Source organism: Callorhinus ursinus, unplaced genomic scaffold, assembly GCF_003265705.2.
Source record: "Callorhinus ursinus isolate GAN/ISIS: 27379988/994484 unplaced genomic scaffold, GSC_fseal_2.0 scaffold9, whole genome shotgun sequence".
In the NCBI taxonomy this organism is placed as follows: domain Eukaryota; kingdom Metazoa; phylum Chordata; class Mammalia; order Carnivora; family Otariidae; genus Callorhinus; species Callorhinus ursinus.
Window position 1 is genome coordinate 44,783,414 of NW_027397071.1, and position 17,149 is coordinate 44,800,562.

Here is a 17,149-nt window from a genome sequence, read left to right on the forward strand (position 1 = left end):
AGAATGGATGGAGAGATGCAGAGCTTCCATGACCAGCAGAAAATGAAAGAATATGTGACCACTAAGCCGGCCCTGCAAGAAATATTAAGGGGGGGTCTATAAAAGGAGAAAGACCCCAAGAGTGATACACAACAGAAATTTACAGGGACAATCTCTAAAAACAATGTCTTCACAGGCAACATGATGACAATTAAATCATATCTTTCAATAATCACTCTCAATATGAATGGCCTAAATGCTCCCATAACACGGCACAGGGTGGCAGATTGGATAAAAAGACAGGACCCGTCCATACGCTGCCTACAAGGGACTCATTTTGAACCTAAAGATACATCCAGACTGAAAGTGAAGAGATGGAGACCCATCTTCCATGCCAGCGGACCTCAAAAGAAAGCTGGGGTAGCAATTCTTATATCAGACAAATTAGATTTTAAACTAAAGTGTAATTAGAGACACAGAAGGACACTATATCATTCTTAAAGGGTCTATCCAACAAGAAGATCTAACAATTGTAAATATCTATGCCCCCAACATGGGAGCAGCCTCTACATAAGCCAACTGTTAACCAAAATAAAGAGTCATATTGATAACAACACGTTAATGGTAGGAGACCTCAATACTCCACTCCCAGCAATGGACAGATCATCTAAGCAGATAATCAACAAGGAAACAAGAGCTTTGAATGATACAGTGGATCAGATGGACCTCATAGATATTTACAGAACATTCCACCCTAAAACAAGAGAATACTCATTCTTCTCGAGCGCACATGGAACTTTCTCCAGAATAGACCACATACTGGGTCACAAATCAGGTCTCAACTGATACTAAAAGATTGAGATTATTCCCTGCATATTCTCAGACCACAATGCTTTAAAACTGGAACTCAATCACAAGAAAAAATTTGGCAGAAATTCAAACACTTGGAAGCTAAAGACCACTCTGCTCAAGAATGTTTGGGTCAACCAGGAAATCAAAGAAGAACTTACACAATTCATGGAAATCAATGAGAATGAAAACACATCGGTCAAAAAACCTACGGGATACTGCAAAGGCGGTCCTAAGGGGGAAATACATAGCCATCCAAGCCTCACTCAAAAAAATACAAAAATCCCGAATTCACCAACTAACTCTACACCTTAAAGAACTAGAGAAAAAGCAACAAACGATGCCTAAGCCACGCGTTAGAAGAGAAATAATTAAAATTAGAGCAGAGATCAATGAATTAGAAACCAGAAACACAGTAGATCAGATCAACGAAACTAGAAGTTGGTTCTTTGAATGAATTAGTAAGATCGATAAACCACTGGCCAGACTTATCCAAAAGAAAAGAGAAAGGACCCAAATTAATAAAATTATGAACAAAAGGGGAGTGATCACGACTAACACCAGGGAAATAGAAACAATTATTAGAAATTATTATCAACAACTGTATGCCAATAAACTGAGCAATCTGGATGAAATGGAGGCCTTCCTGGAAACCTATAAGCTGCCAAGACTGAAACAGGAAGAAATCGACAACCTGAACAGGTCAATAACCAGTAACGAGATTGAAGCAGTGATCAGAAACCACCCAAAAAACAAGAGTCCAGGGCCTGATGGATCCCCTGGGGAATTCTACCAAACCATTCAAAGAAGAAATAATACCTATTCTACTGAAGCTGTTCCAAAAAATAGAAAGAGAAGGAAAGCTTCCAAACTCATTCTATGAGGCCAGCATTTCCTTAATCCCCAAACCAGGCAAAGACCCCACCAAAAAGGAGAATTTCAGACCGATATGCCTGATGAATATGGATTCCAAAATCCTCAACAAAATCCTAGCTAATAGGGTGCAACAATACATTAAAAGGATCATCCACCACGACCAAGTGGGATTTATCCCTGGGTTGCAAGGGTGGTTCAACATTCGCAAATCAATCAATGTGATAGAACACATTAATAAGAGGAGGGAGGAGAACCATATGGTCCCCTCAATTGATGCTGAAAAAGCATTTGACAAAATATAACATCCTTTCCTGATTAAAACTCTTAGAGTGAGGGAACATTCCCCAAGTTCATAAAATCCATCTATGAAAAACCCACAGCGAATATCATCCTCAATGGGGAAAAGCTGAGAGCCTTTCCCTTAAGATCAGGAACTCATCAAGGATGCCCACTCTCGCCACTATTGTTCAACATAGTACTAGAAGTCCTAGCTATAGCAATCAGACAACAAAAAGAAATAAAAGGTATTCAAATTGGCAAAGAAGAAGTCAAATTCTCGCTTTTCGCAGATGACATGATACTTTATGTGCAAAACCCAAACGACTCCACCCCCAAATTACTAAAACTCATACAGCAATTCAGTAATGTGGCAGGATACAAAATCAATGCACAGATCAGTTGCTTTCATACACTAAAACGCAACTGTAGAAAGAGAAATTAGAGAAACGATTCCATTTACAATAGCACCAAAAACCATAAGATACCTCGAAATAAACCTAACCAAAGAGGTAAAGGATCTATACTCTAGGAACTACAGAACCCTCATGAAAGAAATTGAAGAAGACACAAAAAAGATGGAAAAATATTCCATGCTCATGGATCGGAAGAATAAACATTGTTAAAATGTCTATGCTACCCAGAGCAATCTATACCTTCAATGCCATCCTGACCAAAATTCCAATGACATTTTTCAAAGTGCTGGAACAAACAATCCTAAAATTTGTATGGAATCAGAAAAGACCCCGAATCACCAAGGAAATGTTGAAAGAGAAAAACAAAGCTGGGGGCATCACGTTGCCCGATTTCAAGCTATATTACAAAGCTGTGGTCACCAAGACAGCATGGTACTGGCACAAAAACAGACATATAGACCAATGGAACAGAATAGAGAACCCAGATATGGACCCTCAGCTCTATGGTCAAATAATCTTTGACAAAGCAGGAAAAAACATGCAATGGAAAAAAGACAGTCTCTTCAATAAATGGTGCTGGGAAAATTGGACAGCCACAGGCAGAAGAATGAAACTTGACCGTTCTCTAACACCATTCACAAAGATTAACTCATAGTGGATGAGAGACTTGAATGTGAGATGGGAATCCATCAAAATCCTAGAGGAGAACATAGGCAGTAACCTCTTTGACATCGCCTACAGCAACTTCTTTCAAGGTACATCTCCAAAAGCTAGTGAAACAAAAGCAAAAATGAACTTTTGGGACTTCATCAAGATAAAAAGCTTCTGCACAGCAAAGGAAACAGTCAACAGAACAAAGAGGCAAGCCACAGAATGGGAGAAGATATTTGCAAATGACACTACAGATAAAGGGGTGGTATCCCAGATCTATAAAGAACTTCTCAAACTCAACACCCAAAAAAAAAATAATCAAGTCAAAAAGTGGGCAGAAGATATGAAAAGACACTTCTCTGAAGAAGACATACAAATGGCTAACAGACACATGAAAAAATGTTCATCATCGTTAGCCATCAGGGAAATTCCAATCAAAACCACATTGAGATACCACCTTACACCAGGTAGAATGGCAAAAATGGACAGGGAAAGAAACAACAAATGTTGGAGAGGTTGTGGAGAAAGGGGAACCCTCTTACACCGTTGGTGGGAATGCAAGTTGGTACAGCCACTTTGGAAAACAGTGTGGAGGTTCCTCAAAAATTTAAAAATAGAGCTACCCTATGACCCAGCAAATGCACTACTGGGTATCTACCCCAAAGACACAGATGCAGTGAAAAGAAGGGCCACATGCACCCCAATGTTCATAGCAGCAATGTCTACAATAGCCAAACTGTGGAAAGAGTCGAGATGCCCTTCAACAGATGAATGGATAAAGGAGATGTGGTCCATATATACAATGGAATATTACTCAGCCATCAGAAAGGATGAATACTCAACTTTTACATCAACATGGATGGGACTGGAGGAGATTATGCTAAGTGAAATAAGTCAAGCAGAGAATAGTCAATTATCATATGGTTTCACTTATTTGTGGAACATAAGGAATAGCACGGAGGACATTAGGAGAAGGAAGGGAAAGATGGGGGGGGGATTGGAGGGAGAGATGAACCAGGAGAGACAATGGACTCTGAGAAACAAACAGGGTTTTAGAGGGGAGAGGTCGGGGGGGGATTGGTTAGCCCAGTGATGGGTATTAAGGAGGGCACGTACTGCATGGAGCACTGGGTGTTATACAAAAACAATGGATCGTGGATCACCACATGAACAACTAATGATGTATTGTATGGTGACTAACATAATAAAATTAAAAAAAATAAAGTTTAATGTAGTAAACACTCTAACTAAATTCAGAGAGTATCAGAATGGATTGAAAAAAGCAAGACCAAACTATTTGTTGTCATGAGAGATATACTTTAAATATAAAGACAGAGGAAGTTGAAAATAAATAGAAAAGATATACAAACAACAAGGATAAAAAGTCTAGAATCACCATGTTAATATCTGATAAAATGGACTTCACAATAAAGGGTGTTACCAGAGATAATGAAGAACACTTCACAGTGATGAGTCAAATTATAAGGACGAACTAACCATCATATATGTCTCTGCAGCTAACCAAAATCTCGAATACTTGAAATAAAAATTGACAAAATTAAAGGGAGAAACAGACAATTCTGCATAAAGGCTTTTACTTTTTCCTGTCAATTAATAGAATATTTAGACAAAAAACTCGATAAAGTCATAGATGATCTGAACAGCACTATCATCCATCTTGACTTAATTGATATTTACAAAACCCTATATCCAGCAATTGTACAATATACTTTCAAGGGCATATAGGATGCTCATCAATATAAACTATATGTTAAATGATAGAATAAGTCTTAATAAATTAAAACATAATTAAAATTATAGAGAGTATACTGTCTGACTGCAATGGAATTAAATTAGAACCTAAGAGGTATTAGATAACTAGGGAAAACTCAAATACTCAGAAATTAAATTACATACTACTAAATAATCCATGGGTCAAAGTAGAAATCCAAGGGAAATTATAAAATATGTCCAACTAATTGATAAGGAAAGTCTAGTATATCAGAATATATGGGATGAAACTAAAGCAGTGCTGGCATGGAGCACTGGGTGTTATACACAAACAATGAATCATGGAACACTACATCAAAAACTAATGATGTAAAGTATGGTAATTAACATAACATAATAATAATAATAATAATAAAGGAAATGTATAGCTTTAAAAAGATATATTAAAAAAGAAAGATATTTAAAATTAATGACCTACGTTTCCAACTTAAGAAAGTAGAAAAAAACAAATTAAAGCCAAAGTAAGTAACAGGGAAGAAAATAACAAATTAAAGGTAACAATAAAGAAAAGTAACAAAACTAGACTTAGCACAAAAGAGAGAATACAGACTATTAATAAAAAATGAAAAAAAGGATTATCATTATAGAGTCTACAGATATTAAAAGTATAATAAGGGAATTTTATGGCCAAGTTTATGGCAACAAATTTGTCAACTTTGATAAAAAAAATGAGTATCTGAAAAATGTAACTAGCCTAATTGACACAAAATAAAACACATACACACACACACACACACACACACATATATATCCTTATACCTTTAATCTTTTATATCTATATATAGATATCTTTCAGAGATGTTTAATTTCTTATCCAAAATCTTCTACAGGCACTCCAGACTCACAGATTCTCCCTGGAAAATTTTCTTAAATATTTAATAAAGATATATCATCAGTCTAAAATTTTTCAGGAAACAAAATAGCAGGGAACAATTACCAACTTGTTTTATGAAGCCAGCATAGTCCTAATATTAAAATCTTACATGGACAGCACAAAAAAGAAAATTCACCCCTCAAATCATTATTAATATTGATAAAAATACTACCAAAATACTAGCAAATCAAATACAGCAATATATCAAAATCATGACTAAGTAGATTTATCCCAGGAATGCAAGATTGATTTAAAATTTAAAACCAACCATTGTAATATGCCATTTTAACACTGTAATAAAAATGAAAAATATATGGTATATTCAATGCTGTAGAAAAAGCATTGGCAAAATTCAACACTTAATTGATTTTAAAAATAACTCTTAACAAGCTAAAATAGAAAAGAATGACATCAGTCTATAAATATATCTCTGAAAAATTATATGAAAAATATTATATTCAATAATACAATATTTAACATTTTCTAAAATTGAGAACAAAGATTCACACTCTCATGACTTCTATTTAACATTGCACTAGAGAAACTAGCCATAAGACAAAAAGAAAAATAATGGGCACAGATCAGCAAGGAAGAAAAAAGAATCTTCTTACAGATAACATGATTACTTATGTGGAAAATCCTATGAAATCTACAAAACAAGTACAGAACTGAATATTGAATTTGGCAGTGTTGTAGGACACAGATTAATACAGAAAAATAAATTTTATTTTTATATGCAATTTTTGTATGCAAGTAGCAAACATTTGGAAAATAATATTTAAAAAACAATTACTTTTACCATAGCAACAAAAAACAAAGTAGTAAATGTAATAAAAGATGTACAAAACTTCTATTATGAATATGAAAAATAAAACTTTTGAACAAATTTTAAGAAGACCTAACCTAACAGAAAACACATGTCACTCATTGATTGGAAATTTGAAATTTTATACAGAAATGTAAAAGACAGAATATCCAAAGGTATATTGAAAAAGTACAAAGGTAGAGAACTTATAGTACCTGACTTCAATACTTACTATAAATCAAGTCAGTGTGTTGTTGGCCTAAGGGTTGATAAATAAATTAGTGCCATAGAATAAGGAGTTCACAAACAAATCCTCACTTTCAACAAAGGTATCATCAAATCCAGTGGAGAAAGGAAAACCTTTTCAGCAAATGGTTAACTGGATATGTATGGCAAAAATAACCTTTAACTCCTACCTTATATCATAAACACAAATTAATTTGAGATGTATTATAGACCTATTCATTAAAGCTAAAAGGATAAAAATTTCAAAGGGGGAAAATATTTCAAAGAGAAAAAGGAGAATTTATTTTTAAACAATAGGTGGGTAGAAGTTCCTTAGACCAATCACAAAAATTAATGACCACAAAGAAAATTTAGTAAATTAGATTTTATTATCACTAAACATTTCTGTTCAGTGAAAGACATAGTTAAGAAAGTAAATAGGCAAGCCAATGACTAGGAGAAAATATTTCTAAAACCATATCTAGTGAATAACTGGTATCTAAGATACATAAAGAACTACAACTCATTAATAGAATGGCAAACAGTCTACATAAAAATTTGGGTAAAGAATTGGACAAGCATTTTGCAAAAGATATACAAATGGCCAATTAAATCCCATTTTCAGTATTTACTCAAGATAGGTATTAAAAAATGTCTATGAAAATATCTGTTCTAGAATATTTATAGAAAATTTATTCATAATACCCAACAAATGGAAATAATCTAGATGTCTTTCAGTAGGAAAGTGGATAAACAAACTGTGGTACAATCAACAACAGAATATTACTCAGTCATAAAAAGGAACAAATTAATGATATCAGCAATGATATGAATGAATCTCCAGACAACACATAATTTCATGGATTAGAAGTTTAAATTTTATAAAAATATCAATTGTCTTCAAATTATTCATAGGTTTACAGCAATCTCAATCAAAATCACACTGGGATTTTATTTTTGTCGAAATGTCAAGTTATTCTAATACAATGAAAGTGCAAAGATTAAATAATAGCCAAGACAATGTTTTTCTTTTCTTTTCTTTTCTTTTTTAAGAGATAAAGAGCAAGCAAACAACAGAGGGGGAGAATCTTAAGTAGGCTCCATGCTCAATGCTGAGCCCAAGGTAGGGCTCAATCTCATGACCCTGAGATCATAACCTGAGTCAAAATCGAGAGTCAGATGCTTAACTGACTGAGCCACTCAGGTGCTCTTAGCCAAGACAATCTTAGGACAAATCTTGAGGTTTGCCACCAAAGTTTAGTATAAAGTCTACAGTCATAAATAGAGTACCAACTCGGTGCTCTTGCATCTTGGACAAACTAACAGACCCATGGAAGAGTCCAAAAGCTGATTGAGACATACATGCTTATAGAGATGACACTAGCACCATGGAGGAAGAATGTATTTTAATAAATGGTGCTAGGCCATTTGTATGGAAAACAATACAGCTTGAACTCATCCTCAAATCTTACACAAAATTTATTCAGAATGTACTGTTGATAAAAAGCAAACTTTAAAACTTGAAGTTCCAGCAATGGGATATTTTGGGAATATCTTTATGCCTTTAAGATAAGCATAAATTTCTTAAATAGAATGCAGAATCCTACCAACAAAGGAAAATCCAGATAAATTAGAAGGCACTAAAATTAAGGCCTTTTGTTCTTCAAAGGACACCACTGAGAGGGAGAAAGCAAACAGTAGAATAGGAAAAAAATTCGCAGTGCATATACCTGAAGAAGACTTGGACCCAGAATTAAAACAAAACAAGAACAAAATAAAAAATAAAAATATTATTACAAATATTTAAGTACAATGGGCAAGAAACCAGATAGAAAAATGAAAAGGATTACACATGCACCAGCATAGCGAAAATGAAAGTTGATCAGTAACACTAAGTGTTGGCAAGAATGTGAAGAAACATGAATTTACATACACTCACATACATTGCTTATGGAAATGTAAACTGGTATAACACTTGGGAAAACTGTTTGATAAGATCAGCAGCTGAAAGTATGCATACCTATTAACCTAGCAATTCCTTTTCTAAGTATATCCTTAACAGAAAGTCATTCATATTTGCAGCAAACTCATGCACAAGAATATTCATGGAAGCTTCATTTTTAATAGCCCCACATTTGAAACAACCAAAATGTACACCTATATTAAATGAAAAAAAATAAATTTCATGTTCATGTAATGTAATGTTATTCAGCAACGTTAATGAACAAACTGTTCCTATATGCAAAACATGTATGAATCTAATGTGCATAATGTTGAGCAAAATAACCCAACACAAGAGTATCTACTCTATGATTCTGTTTATATATATTTCAACAATAGAAGAATAGAAAAAGCTAAAGAATGGTGATTATATATTGATTACCTTAGAGTTTAGGACTGAGTGTAAGGAGACTTTGGTGGTGTTTGATAATTAAATCTACAGAAGAGAAAGATGTGTATATATTACTATATGAACAATTTATAGGCTAACAGCTCTCTGATGCTGCTTTTATTCACTCTGCTCATTCCCCCATCACCTATATCTTTTTATGTATTTTATATATAGAATTACCACTTCTTTTTCAGTGCAGATGATGTTGCCTCTGATTTTGTTTTTTTTTAAAGATTTTATTTATTTATTTGAGAGAGAGAGAGAGAGAGAATGAGAGATAGAGAGCACGAGAGGGAAGAGGGTCAGAGGAAGAAACAGACTCCCTGCTGAGCAAGGAGCCCGATGTTGGACTCGATCCCGGGACTCCAGGATCATGACCTGAATGGAAGGCAGTCGCTTAACCAACTGAGCCACCCAGGCGCCCGCCTCTGATTTTGTAGAGATGACTTAAAATATTGAGAATAATCTTCATTAGCTACTTTTCCCCGCATGTAAGAGGACCCATATATGTACAAATATCAGTTTCCCTATTCAAACAAATCGCACCACTTATGTTCTCAATCTGATATCCTTTAGATCCACCAGGATACAGAATTTGCACCAATCATTTTTTCCTCTTCTTAACATGCATCATGTTACATCCTATATGGCTCATGGTGATCCCATTTTAATAAGAAAACGAAAAACTCTGAAACATTCTTGACCCTCTATCCTCATCTGGTTGTTAATTTCTCTTTCTCATGCAATTCTTCGATACTAACTACTTCCAAAGAATAATTTAAACTTATGATTTCTCTCCCTTTATGTCTACACAATTCACTATGGCTGTGTAAAATATTATCCAAAACTCAGTGGCCTAAAACATCTAGAATATTTCATCTACAATTTGAGAAGGGCTCAATGGGAATAGATCATCTCTGCTTCAAATGTATCAGCAGGAACAGCTCAAAGACTAGGCGCTAAATCATTGAAAAGTTTGCTAACTCAAGCAGTTGCTGCTCGTGTTAGCATTGTGACGTTAGCTGGGTTTGTTGGCCAGAATACCTATAAGTAGAATCTCCATGTGACCTACGCTGCCTCACAACATGGTTGGTAGGTTTTAAGAACCAGGGATAAGACAGAGAGGAGAGAATGATTGGGGGTGGGGTGGGGTCTTTATTTCCTTTTTGGAAAATAACGTCTGCCTGAATGTTTCATTCATAGTTCAAACTTCTACAGTCCGATTACAGTACCCATTATTGCAATAAGACTCTAAATGTCACAAGCAACCCAATAATTGTCCAATCATATGGTATTTCTTTTCTCCTAATCTTATTTTACTTGCCCGCAACATTTAGCAGGGTTGACCACTTCTTTCTTCTTGACAGACTTCCACCTCGGTTTCCTTGGTATCACTAGCTCCTGATCTTCTTGGCACTACATGGATGTGCCTTCTCAGTCTCCATTTGAAGTCCTTTTTCTTCTGCCTATCTTTTATATTTTGATGTTTCCCAAAGTTCAGCTCTTAGCTCTCTTCTCATCACTCTATCTAATCTCCAGAAGCAGTTACTTATGGTTTTGTAACTTCATCTACCTAGTATATGTCCGGAACCCCAAGCTGAAACCAGTGTAACCAATTGTGTGATAGACCTCTGTGCTTTTATGTTCTACAGGCAACTTGAATTCTACTTCTTCAAAACCAGCCTTACCTTATACATCTAGTTCTACCCTCTCCCCTTTCACCTCCCCACCCGTGCTTCCTCTTGCATTTGCTATCCTGACCATCGTTTTGGAGGCTGGGTGTCATTCTTGGTTCCTCCCTTTTCCATGTGGCAACATTATGTTAGTAACTGTGCTCCATTATTTCAGCTCCTTATAATCTCATCCAGATTCTTTTCTCTTCATTGTTTCTATGGTTGACTTGATTCAAGCCTTTACTATTTTCTCATGGACTATTGAAAAAGTCTTGTAACTGCTTTCCTTATTGTGCCCTCCAACTCACCCTCTATACTGTAAACAAAATGATTTTTTAAAATGCAAAGTATCACAGTACTCTTCTGGGTAAAATTCTTTGGTGACTTTCTATTGTCTACCATGGTATGAAATCTAAAGTCCTTACGTGGCATAACAGATTTTGCAAGCTGTGGCTCTGACTCCTCCAGTTTAAATCTGATTTTTAATCTAACCAAAGTAATAACAGTATCTACCATTTACAGTGCACAATGTGGAGATTGAATTCATTATTTCATGTTAGTTTTATGACATTCCTTTATATTGGGAACTAAGTAATATTTATAGATGTGTAATATATAATTTTAATGTATATTTCATAATTAATATTTATAATTATTCTGATGTTACATAAATTTACATAAATAGAGATTAAGAAAAGTGAAGTTATTAGCCCATTGTCCATAATGAGTTAGTGACATAGCTGGGTACAACTCAAATACAAGTCAGCCTACGGCTAGAGCCCAGAATTCTATGTTCCACAGAGTGGCCACAGCTAACTACTTGAAGTACTCTGAATGTGCTATGATTTTTAATTCAGGTATTATTTACATTGGGTTCCTGTTTCCTTGCATTTGTATAAATAAGAGAGAGCTGAATCACATTTCTTTTTAGTTTGCACAACTTGTATTCAAAGGAAATTTAATTGTCACTCAACAGTTTTTCAAATTTTAGGCAGTAGATCTAAATCCTAGAACAAGTTAGAAGTGAACTAGAAGGTCTTCTTTGCATTTTCAAGATAATTAATGCTGGATACCTTGAATATCAACTTGGATTTTTCTTGACAATTAGTTGATGGTTTTTCAACCTTTACAATGAAATAAACAGTACCTGATGCATTGTAAAGATTTTTTTTCTTAAACAGATAAACTAAGGTGTGAAAGTTTTCAGGATGATAATTACAAAGTCATGACATTTATTTATTTTTCTCCTGTAGAGACAGACTCATTGTAAGCTTCTTGCATAGAAACAGAAAAATAATGTATTTTCTGTTAAAACTTGAAGGTGTTGGAGTGATTTCAAAATATGCCCATAGCTAGGAGGTATATATTTATGCTGTTGGAGGTTGCTCCGTGTTATTTTGACAGGGAGACCAAATATAAATAGATACAATAAGAAATCACTATAAATTTTCCTCGATGATTCCTATAATTGCAGCAGTGGTTCAAAGGCCTATGCTTAATTTAGAGATGTGCACGTACCTGCATGGGAAATACTGAATTACATAAATGTTCATTTCCTGTTTATCTTATTTAGTACATACTAAAGCAACTCCCCCGTGTTTTGTTCTTGATGAGATAAATGAATCCATAATCAGCCTCTGCACAGTGAAAATGAGCAGTAAGAAAAAAATTCCCATTAAAGTTTGTTCTGAATTATGTTTTGTTTTTCTAGATCAGCACTGGAGACCTTCCTGTGTTTGATAACCTCACATGTATCTATCATTACTGCTAACATTTCTTTCTCTAGCCTCAGTGGCAAAGATATGTGTATTTCATGTTCAGATGATATTTTAGCCCATTTTTAAAGAGATAAGTGGACCATTTTCATTGTGAACATGGATAAGTGAATTAATCTCACTGACCTTCAATTTCTTTCTGCAACACAGAGTAATAAAAGCAACTTCATGGGTTTGGTGAGAATCAAAAAAGATACCACTTTTGATGTATAACTGACAAGTTGTGAATACTCATTATCTGTAACTATGTTTAGTAGTAAGAAGACATTTCTCATTATTTTTCCTTCTATAAAAAAGGTAACAGCAATACCCAACTTGTAGGATTCTTGTAGGAATTCAGTGAAAAAAATTATACTAAAATCCGTAAGAAGAGCACAGGGCATATGGTAAGCACTCAGTAAATATGTTGTTATTATTAATATTGCATAACCAAGTGCACAAGCAAATATTTGGAGGCAACAGGGACCAATATAGAAAATAATCTGTTATTCTCATTATATAAGGCTAGTTGGTTTTCTCCAGTGAACATGCCCCAAGATATTGAAAAAGAACACAGGCTGAAGATTGTGTAAAGAAACATTTCCTCTTCTCCTTTTATTATTCACTCCATAAACACATTTTATAAATTTCCCAAACATGATATTTGATAGGTGTCAGCCTAGTGAGCTTGAATTTATAAAAAAATTAAAAAATAGATTTCTTAATTGGAAGAAGATAATCTGTCAACTATGAGACCCAACAAAGTCAAAGAATTGTGAGGATTATTTATTTATACACTTAAGTACTTTTTCTTATGTGTTACACATTGTTCCAAGTACTTTAATGATATTAACTAATTTAGTGATTATGATATGTGATTATGAGAGCCTCTATTTCTATTTCCACTTACATATAGCAATATTTAGGCACATAAAGATCAAGCAAATTTTTCAAGGTCACACTTTTAATAACTGGAGTTGATTGGAAAACAAGTAGTCTAGGTTCACAGCCTTTGTTGTTAACTATTACATAGGCTTTTTCTAGAAACTTTTGTTGCCCTCTCTATGACAGCTTCTTTCTTTGACCTATACAAAAAGGTCAATATCCCACCTTTTGGTCTTTTGCCTTACTGGGCCATGGACTCAAACTTCATGTGAGAATGATAACTTTACTTTCCTATCATTACTTGGCCAGGCAAGTGTGGTTAATCAAGAGGACTCAGGTCTCAGAATAAAAACTTGGGTGTTATTTTCCTTGCTGTGTGAACTCTAACTTATTCCACTGTTTTCCAGAATGTATTATTTGTGTGTGTATGTGTGTGTGTGTGTGTCTGTGTGTGTATTCACAAGGGAGGATCTATGGTTAAGTTAGTGGGAAATGCTAGACTAAACAAACTTGAATAGAATTTCTAAATCAAAGGACTCCTCAAAAATTTTGATATTTCATGTATATTGGGATTATTCACTGAGGGAATTAAGGAATAAGAAAAAATATTTCACAAACTCATTTTGATTGGAACTCTTTTTATACAGAAAATCTAAAGATCTCACATACACAATGCTTTGAAGATTTTGGAAATGCTTTGTTACTTACTTTGTGAGACACAGTTTTTTATTTTTATGAAGAAGAGTTTATTTTTTATGATTTAAACTACGCAAAAATCCTGTAATTCTGAAAAAGAAGAAACGAAAAAGCTCGTATTTGTTACTTTGATTCACTACTATGATTTGATGTAAAATCTATTAAAATAAATAGAAAATTTCTTCCTTAGGAGCCTGGAATATAAGTTACAACACCAGGATGAAACTCATACTTAAACTAATCCAGTGCATCCTCTTGCAAATTTCTTTTTTTAAAAATATTTTATTTATTTATTTGAGAGAGAGAATGCAATGTAGAGAGTATGAGAGGGGGGAGGGTCAGAGGGAGAAGCAGACTCCCTGCTCAGCAGGGAGCCCGAGGCAGGACTCGATCCCGGGACTCCAAGATCATGACCTGAGCGGAAGGCAGTCGCTTAACCAACTGAGCCACCCAGGCACCCCCTCTTGCAAATTTCTTAATGACAGCACATCTATATTACTCATCTTTGTATCCCGTGTGCCGAACAGAGTTGCCTCCACAGAACAGGTCTGGATGGAATGAAACTAACAAGGCAAACTTTTTCAAAGAAATTCTAAATAGAAATGTCCATTGAGAGTGCCATAAGATATATTTTCCAGAAACATTGAAACACTTGTAATACAAAAATATAGGCTTCTTAAATCCAACCAAAACTTGACTATTGACCAAATACAGAAAAAAATTATGCTCACTGATAAGTAGAAAAGAACTTCTGAACACATGAACAGAAGTATTCAAAATGAAGTGTTTATGAAGAATTTTCAATTTGTCATTTTCTTATCTTTTCCTACTGTTATAAAATAATTCTTATTACAAAAATTAGTTTTTTAAATAGATTAACTTTCTCATAATAGTGTGATAATTTTTATACCTGAACTGTCTCTTGAAATGTAGGAACTTCAGTCCCTAATGCTCAATGCTTTATATGTAATTTCTATAAGCAACATCAAAGATTTATTTAACAAGCTTTATTGAGTGTCTACCTTGTAATCATTCACTCTCTTTTTCCTCACCAAAGTTCGATATTTTTTATAGATCCTAAAGTTAGCAATCAACACCTTGATACACAATCGTGTTAACTTAGACCATCAGAAACATAACTTTAGTTTTTGGGAAAAAAACTGCTTAGCTATTTTGTAGGACTCAGAAAGACAACATTAATTTTATTCACATAAGTTATACCATTGCGTAATTAACAGTACTGCTACTAAAAACATAAAGATCCCACAATATCTTTGTCCACTGTCCCTAAAGCCATATAGGTCAATGTCTATTGTCTAAACATTGAGACATTGGGTACTCCAAAGGAGAGAGTAGGTGTTAAAAGTATATAGCAGTGGTTCTAAGGTAAATCTACTCAGGCTGACAGTACTGCTTATGAAAAGTGGGCTGCTTATTTACACCCACAGAAAGTATAGTTATAAAACTAGAACATAGGAAGAAAATACCTTCTTCCAGACTCAAATTTGAAGCCTGCTTCTGTTAACATTCAGGCCCAAACACTTCTACTTTAATACCCTGTCTTCAGCATACTGAATTGTTTTGTTATATTTAGATATGACTGATATAAATACAACTCTTCCCCAGTAATAGAATATGGAGTTCATTGAAATATTTATTTTTTGTTATATATCCTTTCTTCTGTCTCTCTCCCCATCTCTATCTCTCTTTATCTCCACAGCTGTTTAAAGATGTTTTTTCTCCACAAGTACTTTTCAATACGTAATGCTCTGGCTTTAAAACAGTAAGTGATGATGACATATACCCAGACTTTAAATATCTATCAGTGACCTATGTGTTACTGACTTAATAGTCTATAAAAATTTCAAATGCTTGGTAGATTTTTATTCATTTTAATAGCAAGTGTTAGACTTAAAATATAATTATCTCTTCTATATTTATATCATGAATGCCTCAGGACAAAAGCAAATATCTTCCAAATGCAACCTACTTCCTTAATAAAGATGATATTTATTTGAGATTCCTTTAGTCGAGCTTTTCAAAAAATACATTCCATGCACTCTCACATAGAAAGGTATTAGAAGATGTCAAAATAAAATAATAAAGCCAATAGTGACTATATTGTGCTTTAAATAGTAACTTTAATTATACACTTTAATTCTAGAATTACACCCTATAATGAAATACACATACCAAAAAAAAATGTATACAAGTAAACTTTCCTTTTCTTTAGATATAGAATTTTTACTTTATTTTGAAGGCAATGCAAAAATAAAAAATAAAACACCAAAAAGCAAAACAAGGTAAGCACTACAATTATTTTATAAAATTTCTGATATTTAATCAAGAATTAACAGACATTTCAGGAAGCAGAACTAAATGTCCAAGAAAGTTTGAAACAGAAATAGACCCACACATGATCCAGATATTGGAGTAATGGAACTCAGACATAAAGTAATTATTATTGAAATGTTCATGGAAATAAAGGAAAATGTTGAGAGAGAGCTGGTTTGTGTAAAAAAAAAAGATTCTTATGGAAATGCTTTATGTGAGAAATATAATAATGGAAATAAAGAACTTGATAGACTTGTTATAACAACCAATTAGACTAGCAGAAGAAAGCAATAGTAAATTAGGAGACAGAGTAATGTAAGGTTTCCAAATTGTTACACAGAGACAAAGAGAAAGGATGAAAATACACAAAAGAGTGAAAAGGTCATGGTGAAAAGATTTAATATAAATATAATTGGAGTCATAAGGAGGGAAAAAGGGGATCTGGGTAAAAGTAATATTTGAAAAATATAGCAGTTAAAAATTTTCTAAAACCCCAATTAAAGATATCAGGTAGTGTGATTCAGGGATTTCTATGAACCTAAGAAGAAATGTCAAGCAGACCACTGTTAGGCACTTAGTAATAATATCTACTTCACACACACACACACACAATTTAAAACTTTAAGAATAACCACAGAAAAGGGACATTGCTTTCAAAGAAACACCAATGAAA

At 33.9% G+C, this 17,149-nt stretch overlaps 1 protein-coding gene across 4 annotated transcripts in view; it reads right to left on the reverse strand.

Moving 5' to 3' along the window:
* Window positions 1–17,149, reverse strand: part of LRRC7 (leucine rich repeat containing 7) — a 933,028-nt gene that overhangs the window by 616,547 nt on the left and 299,332 nt on the right. The window lies entirely within an intron of this gene.